We start from the raw sequence: 18,482 nt of genomic DNA, 5'->3' as shown, positions 1-18,482 counted from the left end.
TTCAAGCATTTCGTTGAAAAAAGGGGTCGGGGGCCCATTTATTTGGTTTGCCTACCCTGGTGAAAATTCCTGGCGCCGCCACTGACGAGGATAGAAAAAACAAATACTCGACGAGTTTAGAGAGCAGCTTATTCGAGTAATCGGGTACCCGAATATGTAATTCTTTGGTACTCGGTAATCGACGAGTATTCTCCAATTACTTATTCGAAGTCTCGTTGATGTTCGAGTACTCGCACAGGCCAATATTTAACTACTTTATCCTTTACTAAAAAAAGTAAATAATCAGATACGGCGTTAGCTTTTACGCGAGAATCCGAGAAAGAACCATTTGATCCGACTGAGGCAGTTTCCCGGCATTAAATCTATTTTTTAAGTGGCCATATACAAAAAAAACACGGCTTTTGCGTTTGTAATAGGTCGTTTCCACGGCAAAACACGGCTGAATGCCGGGCAAAATGCAAATCGTAAATCCCCCCGTCCTAGTTTACCATTACGGCTATTGTATAAAATTACCTCGCTCGTTTTTTCTCGTTTCACTCGTTTAAGTGGCGCTCTCGTGAGCGTCTCGAAGTCCAATTTCCTTATTTCAGAGAGAAAGCGATAGTATGATTCCGGAATATGAGGCGCGTAACTCATCTCGAGTTTTCTCGTTCTCGGTCGGCCAAAAACGTGATTTCGCGAGACTGGTAATAAGCTCCGCCTATCTCGCCTTCAACCCCCATCCCCGCCCGCCGCACTCTCCTGCGAAGTCCTTCTTTATTCACTGCGAAATCAAATTAACTCGCTAGGCCTCGTCTAGGCCTGCCCCTGGTTCCTAGACGCCGCTTTCACCTCGAGCCACTTCTCCTCCACCCGTTCTCTTCATTTTGCTTAGGTCTTATTTTCCTTGAACATTGATGCGAGCTAGCTAACAACGTTGTTGCGCGGATCCAGGTATATGGCTCCCGTATCTACACTTTTTATCATTGGGAAATTTCCGGGTAATTTTTTCATCGCGGTACTTTCTTTGACATAGTTTCGTGCTTGTTTTTTAGCCTCGGTTTGCTTTTACGAAACCTAGGATAGCTTTTCGCGATACAAACTGATATGGAACGCGGATTTTTGGATGGAGTTTTTGCGTCTTATTTTCAACTTTCTTCCATTTGTCGTTTCTTGTCGATGCTGTTACTCTACAGTCCAACACGATCGCAAATCGAGCTGCTCCCTGCGCGTGGAACAAAACATTTCCGAAATGTGTTGGCCACGCAAACGCTTTTGTTAGTTTCAAATATTTAAATATAATAATTTTCGTACATATCAATTTTATTTCGCCAAACTAAATTAATTAATTAATACACTTTTATAAATGGACATATTTCGTAGTATAAAATTGACTTCTTTTAAGAATTACCAACGAAATTACGCTCACCAACAAAGTTGTGCAAAAATGTTGACTCGTGGGAATAGTGTTCCGTTCGTCCTCTATTCCACGGCCAACTTTGATCTCCCGCAATAGCGTACAACCCATACGTCGAAATTCCGCGAAAAAGGATTTTCCCACTATAAACTATCGGCGTTCAGCACCACGCTCGTTGGCTTCAATTCTAAAAATAATATTCCGCTAAGGACGCTCAACTCCGAGATATCTTTCGTTCGTAGGTTAACGTAGAAACTTCAACGAATAGGTTGGCCGCTATAGCGCGAGATCAAAGTTGCCCGTGTCTATTCAAATGTGCTTGTTCAGTGTGGATATTTGAGGTGGATATGGGTCTATTACTTGGTGTTCAGACATCAAAAATTATTTTATTCCTAATCTGGACTGAAGAATTTGATAATCTTAATTGGTCTTCTTGAATTTTCAAGCAAATACTCAGTTACTAGAATATTTCTTTTAATTTTAACCAAATATTTTATAAAACTTGAGATTGGAAAGACATTGTCGCACTTTTGCCTTTAAAATCGAATATTTAAGGTAATTACCGGTGCCCATTAACATAAATGTGGGGCCACTCTGAAACATACACGTAAAACTGACGTTAAAATGTGTACATACTTTGTTACTTAAATAATATTCATTGTTTTTACTTGGTACAGTTATAATAACACATAGATTGAAATAAAATAAGTAATTAACTCTACTAATTGCCATTAAAGCGCACACTATCGCTATATGTATATTTGAACTCTGTTATAATGTTTATATATAATTTCGAGAATTTTGGGTGCCGCGTGGAAAACGTTTGGCAACCAATAGTCCATACTCCTAAGACTAGACCGTCCATGATATTCTAAAATGCTCTTGCCAGTTCTGATAATGTATTCAAATTTATTGGTCCAATATCGCGACTAAATGTATTCATTGACCGCCGAAGCCCGAAGATGATTGAATTCTATTGTCCCAGCTTATGGTCCAAATAATCAAGAACTTATTTAGGTTACTGAATAAATGCGAGATACCTTCCAGGTTTGCTAACATGATCTACTAGGGCTGTTCACAAATTACGTCACGCGAAAAATAGACTTTATTAAGGGAAAAACAACTTAAAATTCAGACAACCCAAAATAATTTAATAATTGTCAAACCGTACTACTTTGATATTACTTTACCAGCGGTGATTGACAGTAACGAGATAATAACGTAGCGTAGTTTCTACTGTCTACCCAAAAACCTAATCGCAACCCAATTGTATCATTGAACGAAGGTCCGTTGACAGTACTTAAAACGCTACGAATGGAGTTTGCAGTGTCAACGTTGATTAATTATCTTATAAAATCGCGTGCGTATTTATTTTACAACATAGAAACAGATAGAAGTAGAGAATCTGGATAATGTTTAAAATTAACACAACTCCTTTTGGCTCAGACAAGAAGAGGTTTTTAGCTAAGTGTCATAGCAAAAAGGGTTTTTGTAAGAGTTACCTTTACTCTAATTGACATTTTAAATACAGTTTAGAGCTTGGTATTGGTAGGTCCATTTTTAACCCGCTCAGTGTCAGCTTTTTTCTCTATCCATGTTCATTTCATTAAACATGATCAATTATTACAAAAAGATCTTAAATTAATTGGTTATTGCAAATTGAACACCTTGGTTAATAAAGTAAAATGTATAATGAGGTTATTTGGGGTTATTTTGGGTACCTGAATTAAAGGCGCTGGTTCACTTAAGCTTAAGGTGGTGCCTTGAGTATTAGCCGAGCACAATGTTGTCAAATAAACATTTTAATGTAAGCACCTCATCGAAGAACATTTGTGATCGAACTTAGCTAATTTCTTGAAGAGTGGCTGGTAGCACATCCAACACATTTTTATCGGCCACGCAACGAAACGACGCTAGTTCGATTCCGTCTTCTTTTCAAATTTACAACCAATTCGATGATACGCCATCAATGAAACAACTTGTTTAGATATAGCAGAGCACTCCGCATCAAAGATGGGCGCTCTCCTCTCACGATGTAGTGAAATGAGTATTTTGAAAGAAACCGCTCACTTTTTTTCACTATTGTTGCGTTTCACACCTGGGGCGTGATTCTACTCTTATCGTTAGGAGTTAACGAAAGAAAATTTTCGTTGGCTCCATTGAAATTATATTAGCTAACGAATAATTATTTTCGTTAAGTAGCTAACGATAAGAGTAGAATCACGCCCCAGCAGAGACTCGTGAACGAAAAATAGACAATTCCACAAATCTACATTTTCAAGTGTCCGTGTTAATCCCCAATTATGAATTTGTCTTTCCGATACTACTAGAAAGTGTCATGTTAAATTTTTGATATTCATCTAATCTTCTAAGTTCGAATAGTATTATACTCACAAGGAGACATCCCGAAGTGTAACCCACCGATTTTGTTCAAACTCGGGGGATTGGTAGCCCTTCATGTATCATGAAAAATCCTAAAGGGAATTTATTCAATGGGCAACCATTTTGCCATGGCAACGAAAAATGTTTTTGACTACACACAATATTAAATTTTCCCATTGAAAATAACATGGGATTTTGACCTCAAATTGATCAAAAGTTGATCAGTTTTGATGTTTTTTTTGGTCAATTTTTATCTAATTTTTCTATTTTTGGCATTTTTGAATTTTGGAAATTTGTTAATCGGTCTGAATCCCATGCTATTTTCAATGGGAAAAAAACATTTGTTGTCAAAAATATTTTTCGTTGCCATGGCAAAACGGTTGCCCATTGAATAAATTCCCTTTAAGATTTTTCATGATACATGAAGGTCTACCAATCCCCCGAGTTTGAACAAAATCGGTGGGTTACACTTCGGGATGTCTCCTTGTCAGAATTTCAAGACAAATATAAATATTTTCAAATTCGTGTACGTAAAATTATAAAAGGGGTCGAAAACTTAGTATAATGAAAGCTATGGCCAAGGGGGCGTAACACGTAAACCCCCTTTCTACGCCACAATGTATATATGCTACTAGGTCACTGGAGTGAATGTCTTCTAAAATGAGATGCGTTAAATAGAATGAGTGTCTTAAAATAAAACGCAAGTTGGAGTGATAGCGAGAGATGATCGGACCATAGTTCTCAAAATAAGCAAGAGTGAGTGTTATAAAATAGAATGTGAGCGTAATTTATATATTTTGAAAGTGAGATTAGTGGGTATGAGCGGAAATTTTCTTGACAGCCGATCGGACAGTCGACTAAGTAAATGTTTATGGGCCCCATTACTGGGGTGGGCCCCAATGCAACGCATTGGCTGCATTGGCGTATTTACGCCACTGGTGGAGTGGTTAGCACTTTCGCCTCGCAGCTAGTGGAGCCTGGTTCGATTCCAGCTTGTGGCACTGGGTGAAAACTCTGAACCACTCCTGCCGTGTTGAGGTTGCACCACTTCGACTGAAACGCGGGCCCCGTTTTCTCTGAATTTTCCCAGAGTCATAAATAGGACTTGGTTTCGCTCGGGGCTCAATATTATTGTAAATGCTAATTCTGCAAAAATTTCCGGCGTTTTATTCGTTAACCTTTCTGAAGCTTCTAATACCGTGTATTATATCTTATTCTGATGTTAATACATGTTAACTCACGAGTTAGAATAATACTGGAAAATCAACTACCGCATTTCGTGAATCCACTCAAAAAGCCACTTTATTTTCGCTCTCAACTGGTAACACTGTATATTATAGATTGTTGATGGAGACGCTATCGCCATCTTTGTATATTTGAATTAACTAATATTTAATACATAACACCGTGAATCCTGAAAAACTTCTATTAAATGTTCCTATATGTGATACAGTTAAATGGTTTTACTCATACCATTCTGGCCGAACACAGTGTGTTTCGGTAAATGATAAAGTCTCAACCTCAAAATCGGTTAAACTAGGGGTTCCCCAGGGTAATGTCTTGGGTTACCTCTTGTTTTCGATTTATGTAAATAATTTTTCGGAAGCTCTTGAGTATTAAAAAACTGGCGAAGATAATCTATGTAAAGTAATGGAAAAATTGGATGCTGAATCTAAAATTTGTGCAAAATTATTTATAGACAATCATATGTCAATAAACGCGAGTAAATCGGAATTCATCCTTTTGGACCCAAAACAAATTAAAATTGCGAATGTAAACTGTTCACCAACTACTGGTATCAAAAGAGTAAAAGAAAAAATATTTGGCTTCCTTTTGAATGAAGCTTTAACAGGGATACCACCTTTTGAAAGTAAAATCAACAAGCTTTAACAGGGCACGGCCCACTGCGCATGCGCTCGCGTTCACTCGCCCCATAGCAAAGACTATATAACGCTTCGCTTACTAGACAGGCGTGTTCCTAGGAAAAACCTGTTAACACCTCTGTAGCACTGTAAAAGCTGGGGTAATATTTGGACCCGCGGCTAGAGGCGCCACTAGTAACACAGCTCAAGCTAGGGGAAATTTTGGGCCAGCGTCGAGATGGAGCCACAATCGGTATGCAAGTTGAGCCATAGAACACGCCTGTCTAGTAAGCGAAGCGTTATATAGTCTTTGCCCCATAGCGACCCGCTCAAATTTTAGCGATTAGTGTCATCGTCGTCCGCCGAGAGCGCTTCGTCCCGACCCTAAAAACGCGTCTTTTTACCACCGATTTAACATCATACTCTATGGTGGGAAACTCAACAACTGTACCTAAAAAGTACCTAAATATTCTTAAAGCGAATTTTTTTCATTTTTAAATTGTAATTGAAAGTTACGTTTCCATTTATAACTTAAAAAAATAGGTTTCAATTCAGTTTTTTTCAAATTGTTTAGCAAGAAAGTTAACCCTAGATAGTTTTATTTACAACTTTTACCTTGTCTTGTAGCCATTTTTCCATATATATAACCATATGTAACATAATCACTCATAAGTATGCCATAAAAGCATTTTCGTTAATGAAACCTTGTTCACGGGATATGACGTAAATTACGTCACTTACAACTCCGTGACGAAATACGCGTCATCAGCTTTACTGATGGGAAACGGAAGTTGCTGGCTTTGCCCATGTCAAGTTTAGCTCGTGCCTCGCGATCACATGATTTCATTTCCATGGTAACCTTTTCAATAGCGCAAGGATTATAAGCATTTTTGCATTTTTGGGTCCGCTCAATGTATGTTCCGCGTGAAACAAGGTCTCATTGAATTTTTTTCAATGGAAATGTTATACAGAGGCATACTTATGAGTAATTATGTTACATATGATATAACTATATAAACTTCATTATCTTCTGAAGAAAATAAAATGTTTATTTAGGTGGAATTTGTTAATTTTTATTATAAACATGTTCTAAGATTTACATTGATAAAATACGCGAAAAAGTAGATAAGACCATAATAAAAAGGGATAATATAGCTAAATCCTAAACAAATTTGATCATCCTTTTCGCGTATTTTATCATCCTTCTCACAGTCCATAGGAGCTTTCTCCTAACCTAAGATTTACATGGTTTGAAACCCTTTTAAGAATAGGTTCCAACATATATTTATATGGTTTTGAATTTCATTTTTCAAGAAGTCAATGGATTCACTAGATTATACAAACTATTGAAGCGTAATAATACAGTTTACAGGTAATTGGAAATTAAATAGTTGTTCTTCGACAATTTAGTTACCCTTATTTAATAAGATTAAAATGCTTTTATGTTGCGTTCCTTATTGCAAATCTAAAAAATTGATGAAACTCTGCGAGAAAGATGGCTGAAAATCATATCACGTGATAGTTACAAAATAAATGACACATCAGCATCAAGTGTAGTATTCAGTTTACACTTTAGTGACACAGATTATCGTAAAGGTACAGAATTCATCTTTAAATGACAATTGTAGGGCTTGACATTTTCAAAGAACCTGTAAGCAATTTTCTTGCCTCTTAAAAATCAAGTAACCAAATTCAAACAAATAATATTAGATTTATTGATAAACGAATCAAATTTCGAAATGGGATTTACTTTTCTCCACTCCTTGATTTAATTTAACTATCAGACAGAGGTGGTTTAAAATACCCAAAGCAGACGTTTGTCATTATTATCACTTTCAGAGAGGGAGCGATTCCATATATACGAGAAACTCCTGGAATTTGTAACAAAATGGAATATTACCTATTGCCGAAACTTTCTAAATGTCCTCTTTTACAGTGTGATTTCAATGACACTCATGCTTCAATTTCTGCAAAATTTATCTGTGATAAAATAATTCCACCTTTAGTTTATAATAAACCGGATAATTTCAGCTAACTCACAAGGAGAGTACCCGAGGTGTTTATTGTCGATTTAGTTCAAAGTCGGCCGTAATGTGGACCTATATGAGATATGAAATTTCCCAAAAGGAGACGTTGCACTACCCATTCGATATGCCATGGAAACCGAAAATGTTTTTGACCACTTACAACCAAAATAAGATTTTTCCCTTATTTTACCCAAAATTTGTTACAAATTTACCCTAAAAATGTTTCAATTTGCCCAAACTTGATGAAATTTACCTAAATGTGGTCCAAATTACACATTTCGTGATTTTCAAAATTTTTCAAAATTTTCGTAAACGAGAAAATCCCATGCTTTTTTAAATGGAGATTTTATTGTTTTAAGTGATCAAAAACATTTTCGGTTGCCATAGCAAATCGAATGGGTAGTGCAACGTCTCCTTTTGGGAAATTTCATACCTCATATAGGTCTACATTACGCCCGACTTTGAACAAAATCGGCAATAAACACCTCGGGTACTCTCCTTGTCAGTAGCGATAATTTTTTTCTGGGAACCTTGAGTAGCGAGAGCCGCTGACATCTTGGTTTTTAAAATATTATTTTTGGCGGGAAAAACAAAAGTAAAAATGTTTAAAAAGGGATTATAACGTATAAAAAGAGTTGATTTACCTTTCATTTCCTTGAAAATGCCGATTAATTCTCAATCATTTTCATAATGAATAAAAAACCAACATATCTCCGTAGGATTCAATGTTAAAGAGGGGTCAGATTATAGCGCCACAGCCTACATAGCGGCCACAAACGGATTTCACTATTTTGGGCTGATTGAGCGGGCCGCTATGGGGTGAGAGAACGCGAGCGCATGCGCAGTGGGCCGTGAACAGGGATACCACCTTTTGAAAGTAAAACCAACAAGCTTTAACAGGGATACCACCTTTTGAAAGTAAAACCAACAAGCTTTAACAGGGATACCACCTTTTGAAAGTAAAATCAACAAGCTTTAACACGGATATCACCTTTTGAAAGTAAAATCAACAAGCTTTAACAGGGATACCACCTTTTGAAAGTAAAATCAACAAGCTTTAACAGGGATACCACCTTTTGAAAGTAAAATCAACAAGCTTTACAAGGGATACCACCTTTTGAAAGTACAATCAACAAGCTTTAACAGGGATACCACCTTTTGAAAGTAAAATCAACAAGCTTTAACAGGGATACCACCTTTTGAAAGTACCATCAACAAGCTTTAACAGGGATACCACCTTTTGAATGTAAAATCAACAAGCTTTAACAGGGATACCACCTTTTGAAAGTAAAATCAACAAGCTTTAACAAGGGTACCACCTTTTGAAAGTAAAATCAACAAGCTTTAACAGGGATACCACCTTTTGAAAGTACAATCAACAAGCTTTAACAGGGATACCACCTTTTGAAAGTAAAATCAACAAGCTTTAACAGGGATACCACCTTTTGAAAGTAAAATCAACAAGCTTTAACAGGGATACCACCTTTTGAAAGTACAATCAACAAGCTTTAACAGGGATACCACCTTTTGAAAGTAAAATCAAGAAGCTTTAACAGTGATACCACCTTTTGAAAGTACAATCAACAAGCTTTAACAGGGATACCACCTTTTGAAAGTAAAATCAACAAGCTTTAACAGGGATACCACCTTTTGAAAGTAAAATCAACAAGCTTTAACAGGGATACCACCTTTTGAAAGTACAATCAACAAGCTTTAACAGGGATACCACCTTTTGAATGTAAAATCAACAAGCTTTAACAGGGATACCACCTTTTGAAAGTAAAATCAACAAGCTTTAACAGGGATACCACCTTTTGAAAGTACAATCAACAAGCTTTAACAGGGATACCACCTTTTGAAAGTAAAATCAACAAGCTTTAACAGGGATACCACCTTTTGAAAGTACAATCAACAAGCTTTAACAGGGATACCACCTTTTGAAAGTAAAATCAACAAGCTTTAACAGGGATACCATCTTTTGAAAGTAAAATCAACAAGCTTTAACAGGGATACCACCTTTTGAAAGTACAATCAACAAGCTTTAACAGGGATACCACCTTTTGAAAGTAAAATCAACAAGCTTTAACAGTGATACCACCTTTTGAAAGTACAATCAACAAGCTTTAACAGGGATACCACCTTTTGAAAGTACAATCAACAAGCTTTAACAGGGATCCCACCTTTTGAAAGTAAAATCAACAAGCTTTAACAGGGATCCCACCTTTTGAAAGTAAAATCAACAAGCTTTAACAGGGATCCCACCTTTTGAAAGTAAAATCAACAAGCTTTAACAGGGATCCCACCTTTTGAAAGTAAAATCAACAAGCTTTAACAGGGATACCACCTTTTGAAAGTAAAATCAACAAGCTTTAACAGGGATCCCACCTTTTGAAAGTAAAATCAACAAGCTTTAACAGGGATACCACCTTTTGAAAGTAAAATCAACAAGCTTTAACAGGGATACCACCTTTTGAAAGTACAATCAACAAGCTTTAACAGGGATACCACCTTTTGAAAGTAAAATCAACAAGCTTTAACGGGGATACCACCTTTTGAAAGTACAATCAACAAGCTTTAACAGGGATACCACCTTTTGAAAGTAAAATCAACAAGCTTTAACAGGGATACCACCTTTTGAAAGTAAAATCAACAAGGTTTAACGGGGATACCACCTTTTGAAAGTACAATCAACAAGCTTTAACAGGGATACCACCTTTTGAAAGTAAAATCAACAAGCTTTAACAGGGATCCCACCTTTTGAAAGTAAAATCAACAAGCTTTAACAGGGATACCACCTTTTGAAAGTAAAATCAACAAGCTTTAACAGGGATACCACCTTTTGAAAGTAAAATCAACAAGCTTTAACAGGGATCCCACCTTTTGAAAGTAAAATCAACAAGCTTTAACAGGGATCCCACCTTTTGAAAGTAAAATCAACAAGCTTTAACAGGGATACCACCTTTTGAAAGTAAAATCAACAAGCTTTAACAGGGATCCCACCTTTTGAAAGTAAAATCAACAAGCTTTAACAGGGATACCACCTTTTGAAAGTAAAATCAACAAGCTTTAACAGGGATACCACCTTTTGAAAGTAAAATCAACAAGCTTTAACAGGGATCCCACCTTTTGAAAGTAAAATCAACAAGCTTTAACAGGGATCCCACCTTTTGAAAGTAAAATCAACAAGCTTTAACGGGGATACCACCTTTTGAAAGTACAATCAACAAGCTTTAACAGGGATACCACCTTTTGAAAGTAAAATCAACAAGCTTTAACAGGGATCCCACCTTTTGAAAGTAAAATCAACAAGCTTTAACAGGGATCCCACCTTTTGAAAGTAAAATCAACAAGCTTTAACAGGGATACCACCTTTTGAAAGTAAAATCAACAAGCTTTAACAGGGATCCCACCTTTTGAAAGTAAAATCAACAAGCTTTAACAGGGATCCCACCTTTTGAAAGTAAAATCAACAAGCTTTAACAGGGATCCCACCTTTTGAAAGTAAAATCAACAAGCTTTAACAGGGATCCCACCTTTTGAAAGTAAAATCAACAAGCTTTAACAGGGATACCACCTTTTGAAAGTAAAATCAACAAGCTTTAACAGGGATCCCACCTTTTGAAAGTAAAATCAACAAGCTTTAACAGGGATACCACCTTTTGAAAGTAAAATCAACAAGCTTTAACAGGGATACCACCTTTTGAAAGTACAATCAACAAGCTTTAACAGGGATACCACCTTTTGAAAGTAAAATCAACAAGCTTTAACGGGGATACCACCTTTTGAAAGTAAAATCAACAAGCTTTAACGGGGATACCACCTTTTGAAAGTACAATCAACAAGCTTTAACAGGGATACCACCTTTTGAAAGTAAAATCAACAAGCTTTAACAGGGATACCACCTTTTGAAAGTACAATCAACAAGCTTTAAAAGGGATACCACCTTTTGAAAGTAAAATCAACAAGCTTTAACAGGGATACCACCTTTTGAAAGTAAAATCAACAAGCTTTAACAGGGATACCACCTTTTGAAAGTAAAATCAACCAGCTTTAACAGGGATACCACCTTTTGAAAGTAAAATCAATAAGCTTTAACAGGGATACCACCTTTTGAAAGTAATATCAACAAGCTTTAACAGGGATACCACCTTTTGAAAGTAAAATCAACAAGCTTTAACAGGGATACCACCTTTTGAAAGTAAAATCAACAAGCTTTAACAGGGATACCACCTTTTGAAAGTAAAATCAACAAGCTTTAACAGGGATACCATCTTTTGAAAGTAAAATCAACCAGCTTTAACAGGGATACCATCTTTTGAAAGTACAATCAACAAGCTTTAACAGGGATACCACCTTTTGAAAGTAAAATCAACAAGCTTTAACAGTGATACCACCTTTTGAAAGTACAATCAACAAGCTTTAACAGGGATACCACCTTTTGAAAGTAAAATCAACAAGCTTTAACAGGGATCCCACCTTTTGAAAGTAAAATCAACAAGCTTTAACAGGGATACCACCTTTTGAAAGTAAAATCAACAAGCTTTAACAGGGATACCACCTTTTGAAAGTACAATCAACAAGCTTTAACAGGGATACCACCTTTTGAAAGTAAAATCAACAAGCTTTAACGGGGATACCACCTTTTGAAAGTACAATCAACAAGCTTTAACAGGGATACCACCTTTTGAAAGTAAAATCAACAAGCTTTAACAGGGATACCACCTTTTGAAAGTACAATCAACAAGCTTTAAAAGGGATACCACCTTTTGAAAGTAAAATCAACAAGCTTTAACAGGGATACCACCTTTTGAAAGTAAAATCAACAAGCTTTAACAGGGATACCAACTTTTGAAAGTAAAATCAACCAGCTTTAACAGGGATACCACCTTTTGAAAGTAAAATCAAAAAGCTTTAACAGGGATACCACCTTTTGAAAGTAATATCAACAAGCTTTAACAGGGATACCACCTTTTGAAAGTAAAATCAACAAGCTTTAACAGGGATACCACCTTTTGAAAGTAAAATCAACAAGCTTTAACAGGGATACCACCTTTTGAAAGTAAAATCAACCAGCTTTAACAGGGATACCACCTTTTGAAAGTAAAATCAATAAGCTTTAACAGGGATGCCACCTTTTGAAAGTAAAATCAACAAGCTTTAACAGGGATACCACCTTTTGAAAGTAAAATCAACAAGCTTTAACAGGGATACCACCTTTTGAAAGTAAAATCAACAAGCTTTAACAGGGATACCACCTTTTGAAAGTAAAATCAACAAGCTTTAACAGGGATACCACCTTTTGAAAGTAAAATCAACCAGCTTTAACAGGGATACCACCTTTTGAAAATAAAATCAACAAGCTTTAACAGGGATACCACCTTTTGAAAGTAAAATCAACAAGCTTTAACAGGGATACCACCTTTTGAAAGTAAAATCAACAAGCTTTAATAGGGATACCACCTTTTGAAAATCAACAATAAAAATCCAGAATTTATATACTGCGTATTATAAAACATTTGGTTACTTTGGTATAAATCCGCTGATTTAACAATATTTGATGTAATTTATCTCGGCTACAAAGCCTACAACTATTACGAAACATAATGGGAAAGTTTAGCCTTGGAGTCTAAAGGGGAACATTCACAAAAATTGCAACTTTAAGACTTTCTTAAGACACAAGCAGAAAGGTTCATATGGTTTCGTTGGTTTCTAAAATTAAAAAAAAACTGTATTAACTACTTAAAATCTCTTGAACAATTTAATTAGGTAAAAGAAATAAAATTGCTTTTATTTAAAAACGTTTATAAAATATTTTAAAATAACGCGAGCTTTCGGCCCTTTTCCAAGCGGCTACTCCGATGGGTTTGTAGTTATTTTAATATTGAATTAGGTATTTAAAATTGTGGTTGTAATCTTAAGGGGGAAGACTACAATGGCCATTGTCTACTTTCGCGCTATTTCAAGCTGAACTCTTCTAATTTTGTATTTTAACTTATAAAATTAATATTTAAGTGTAGAACAGCCTCTTGTTTAGTGCTTAAAATAATTTTGACAATTTCAAATTTAAAAATAATTAAGTTATTACGTTTTAATTCGGACCCCCCGGAGCTAAACAAGTTGGGCAAGCGCCCCAACTACCCTTTAGTTAGGACCTTATATCTCGTTAACTATTAATATTAGAATTATCAAAATTATTTTAAACACTAGAGGAAGGTTCAGCCTAATAAGAAAAAGATAATTCAATTATGTAATTGTTAAAACAGAAACGTTCAGCTTGAACGAAAAAGAGGCTTTTACTGTATTCTTCCCCCTTAAACAAATTTAACGAATGAGGACTGATATGTAAACTAGCTTTAGGCTAATATTGATATCCTCAATAAAGATAATTAGATAATTCGATGCATTTATTATTAATATTATTATTATTATTAAGGGAAAAGAAAATGCTTCACTCGCGTCGGAAGACAATGAAATAACGGGCTGATTTGAGATAATAAGGCTTAGCAAAAATACGACTTTCTGTTGTAGGTGAAAAGTTGCCATTATTTCAACAAGCACTATTCGCGTAGGGTTTTTCGTGGTTCAACAGTGTAGTGAGGTCACAACAAGTACGGCGCGAAAATTATATTAATACTCTTTAAACAGAATGGACTGATTGAATTACCGCTACGCCCCCTTTTGTTCGCCATTGAAACCTAGATAGGTAGCGGCTAAAGCAGACGCTATTAGTTTTTTCTCATCGTTATTCGTAAATTTGACTTTAAATATAATGATACTTGCATTTTAATGTAATATTTGCATCGTTCCGTTATATTTTGATATGTTTATTTAAGAAATAACGTTCTTATGACTTTTTAATTTGTCTGTGGCAGACGCTAGATCATAGGCGCTACCTTGGAAAAGCTAGCGCCGTTACGCCACCTAGACTATAGTTTCGGTCGCGGTATTGAAAGAAGACACTAGGTCCGGCGATACGTTGCGAAAAACGCAATCCTGTAAAATGGAAAGTAACTTAGTTACCGTTCGAAAAATAATGGCATTTGGTGGTTTAGATTTGGATCAGGCTCTTTTATTTTACGAAAATGGGAGGTAACCTCGATTTTAAAAGCGCCTAAAAAGCGTTGTCCGTCAGATATAACCGTTCGATCCCAGCCACATTTCGGTCCGCGTCAGCCAATCCCTTTTACGGAAATATTCCAGATTATCCGTTTCTTGATCGGCTGGAGTTTTTGGAAAGAAAATGTCCGCTTTTCCAAGTTTCTCTTCGACTTTATCTGGTTTTGTTCAATGGTCCGCGATTAAATTTTTCGCCGATTTTTGTGGCAATTTTGATTGGTCGAGCGGAATACACTGTTCCATTCTTTCGTTCGTCTCCGCGATTTTTAACAACGTCTACATTGATTTTATCGATTTTTCTCCAATTTTACAACCCCCCACCACCTCCCACGAATATTTCTAAAAAAGACAAAAGAACGTAATTTGAACTATTGGAATTTGTTTGGCGTGGCGTGCCAATTAGGGCTGTTCCGCGTTCCTTAGTCCGATTAGATTGTGGATCATTTTACTTCGAGGATTTGGTGCGCCGAAAAATAACTATCTGCTTGGGAAAATTTACACGCTATTTCGTTTGCGTAAAGAATAAATTTTAACGAGAAAATCTAAAGTTGTTTTGGTTGTTAGACACTCTTAGCGCAAAAATCGATTGAAGATTGTTTTTCGAAGGAATATTTCTAAGCGATGCCTGACGTGTATTTTTTAGACCTTTTTCCCTTGAAATTTGATATTTTCCGGGTTTAATTTTGGAAAATAACCTTGACAAGACCCGACGTGAAATAGTTGCCTACCATATCTAACCCAACCCAACCCAACCTGAACTAACCTAACCTAACCCAACCCAACCTAACCTAACCTAACCTAACCCAACCTAACCCAACCTAACCCAACCTGAACTAACCTACCCGAAGTGAAAACGAACCACATTTAAATTTCCCATTCAACTGAATCCCGCCATGTTGGGCTATAAACGAAAATACTTTTCGGTTCAATGGGATTCGGTCAAACGGGATTCGGTCCAATAGTATACAACCGTTCTTGAGGAGCAGAGGCGTAGCCCGTAGCAAGGCTGCACCCAGGATTTCATTTCGGCGGGGTTTAAACTGCGCATCCTCTTTTTGACCTAAGGCCCCCAAATGCCTCTGCTTTCAATACGCGGAGAGTCATTTCGTTTCCAGCGAGAGACGACAAGTAAATTGGGAAATGTAATTTCAATCGACCATCGCGTGACTGACAATGATTTTTCACTAACTCCATTATTATTAAGCTAAATTGCGAAAACCTGAACGGGGAGCTTCTAGTAGTGTAGATTGTACACAATGAAGCTACTTCTACAATCAGCTACAAGTTTCCCCTGCACGTTTTCGACGTTGGCTTCACCTGTTTAATGTGTGAAAAGTGTCTTTTATTGAGAACCACCTGATTAAAATTAGCTGTCACTCGTTCAACTTTCGTTCGCTTGATTACTGATTCCCGAAACCTTTCCACTTGAGATTTCCAGTAATTACTTTTCAGTTTGTAATTTTCAGTAATTACTTTTCAGTTTGTAATTTTCAGTAATTACTTTTCTGTTTGTAAGTTCCAGTAATTACTTTTCTGTTTGTAAGTTCCAGTAATTACTTTTCTGTTTGTAAGTTCCAGTAATTACTTTTCTGTTTGTAAGTTCCAGTAATTACTTTTCTGTTTGTAAGTTCCAGTAATTACTTTTCGGTTTGTAAGTTCCAGTAATTACTTTTCGGTTTGTAAGTTCCAGTAATTACTTTTCGGTTTCCAAGTTCCAGTAATTACTTTTCTGTTTTTAAGTTCCAGTAATTACTTTTCGGTTTGTAAGTTCCAGTAATTTCTTTTCTGTTTGTAAGTTCCAGTAATTACTTTTCGGTTTGTAAGTTCCAGTATTACTTCTCTGTTTGTAAGTTCCAGTAATTACTTTTCGGTTTGTAAGTTCCAGTAATTACTTTTCGGTTTCCAAGTTCCAGTAATTACTTTTCTGTTTGTAAGTTCCAGTAATTACTTTTCGGTTTGTAAGTTCCAGTAATTTCTTTTCTGTTTGTAAGTTCCAGTAATTACTTTTCGGTTTGTAAGTTCCAGTATTACTTTTCTGTTTGTAAGTTCCAGTAATTACTTTTCTGATTGTATTTTCCAGTAATTACTTTTCTGTTTGTAGGTTCCTAAGATATTCAACTGAAATTCCATTGTTTTCCACATGATTCGAACGCCTGATTAGCATAGTGATAAGCCTTTCGTTTTATTATAATACGCGAATGTGGCAAGTTTAGCCAAACAATTTATTTTTCTAGTGCCGAAACCGATATCGTGCAGTAGAAAACATCATCGACACTCGTCTTTTATCATTTGAAACTGGCTCTGTTAAGCATTAGAACTTTGTTGAACATATAATTTAGAAACACGTATTTGGTCGTAAAAATACATTACACTTTATAGAGAAAATGTTGTTTAGAAATCTTAAAATCAACTTGAAACTCCCGAAATCTATGCGAAAATTAGTTCCAAAATATCGAAATTACACTAAAAAAACCAGAAATCAACACGAAACAGTTTCTGATTTCTGAAATCACTCTGAGATTCAAAATCCCATACGCAAAATTGTCGGACGCCTCGTACTTGGCAGCTCCCACCTACCGGTAAAAAAATAAATTTTTCAAATTCACAAAATATTTTCCTATTTTATTAAAATAAAATTTTTCATTTAAAGAGATAGTGGCAGCTCGTACACATTTCAAATTTTGTGACTTATATAATTATTATATAATTATAATTTTATATAATATATTGAAAAACTATACAATTAAAGGGGAACGGCCAAGCTTTTCCAAATATGGCCTTATTTCCGTATCAAAAGATTAACAAGACGTTCAATATACTAACACGTACCTTTTTTTGTCTTGAAAAAATAGCTTTTGGCCCAAAACGTTGAAACGAAAAATAACGCCAGGTGTTTGGGTTTGAATTTTCGCCGCCATCTTAGGGGCTGCCGCTAGCGCCCCTAACCCCGTATGAGTGATTTGCGAACTATCCTAACTTTTAAAATCGCGCAATTTAGGCTTAGGTCTCGCATGACTGGAACGCGCCGCGCGTGCAAAACATTTTTCGCGTCTTCAGCAGCGCGCGCTTTTACGTTATTTTTCTGTCTCACCGACTTCTCACCAGGTGTCGCGGCGGACGCGCGCTTTTCGATTTCCCGAAATTTCTTTATTTTATTAAAAATTAACCACTCAATATTTTTTGATGCGGTTTTCGCCATAAATTTTCGTTTTTAATGGGCTATAGGGATATCTAGCTGGTTAAAGCTTGACCGTTCCCCTTTAAGTTTAGAAAAATGGATTTCCCATGTGTAATATAATAATTATATAATTATAACCTAATATATTCAATAAGTATACAATGAAGTCTAGCAAAATCTATTTTCCTTGTGTATACAGTAAAATTCTATATTCAAATATCAAATTTTGTGTTTTTATACGTGGCTGAACAGTTTGCGTTGGCAATTAGCTAGGTTTGCTTTATAAAAACTACCCACTACTCTGGAGGGTTAAAAAATTGTATTTTTTGCTAGGAACCACCGCTAGGAGTAGTTGCTATTCTCTCTCTGTCTTAAGTGCAGCAGCTTCCCGTAATTAGAATTGGAATGAAAACCATTTTTCTCCGGGCCTCCGAACTAACTTCTTTGGCTTTGCTTTTGGAGTGGCACGAGAGACACCTGATCCTAATTAAAATAGCGAAGAATTTCGCCCTTTTTTTATC

General features: G+C 36.1%; 1 protein-coding gene across 4 annotated transcripts in view; it reads left to right on the top strand.

Annotated features, from left to right (window-relative positions):
- The window catches only part of LOC149948216 (transient receptor potential-gamma protein-like), a 150,967-nt gene that overhangs the window by 38,403 nt on the left and 94,082 nt on the right, over positions 1–18,482 (top strand). The gene's annotated exons all lie outside the window — the stretch shown is intronic.

The sequence above is a fragment of the Leiobunum rupestre genome, chromosome 4 (genome assembly GCF_980474605.1).
Source record: "Leiobunum rupestre chromosome 4, qqLeiRupe1.1.hap1, whole genome shotgun sequence".
NCBI lineage: Eukaryota > Metazoa > Arthropoda > Arachnida > Opiliones > Sclerosomatidae > Leiobunum > Leiobunum rupestre.
This window is presented reverse-complemented; position numbering and strand designations above follow the sequence as displayed.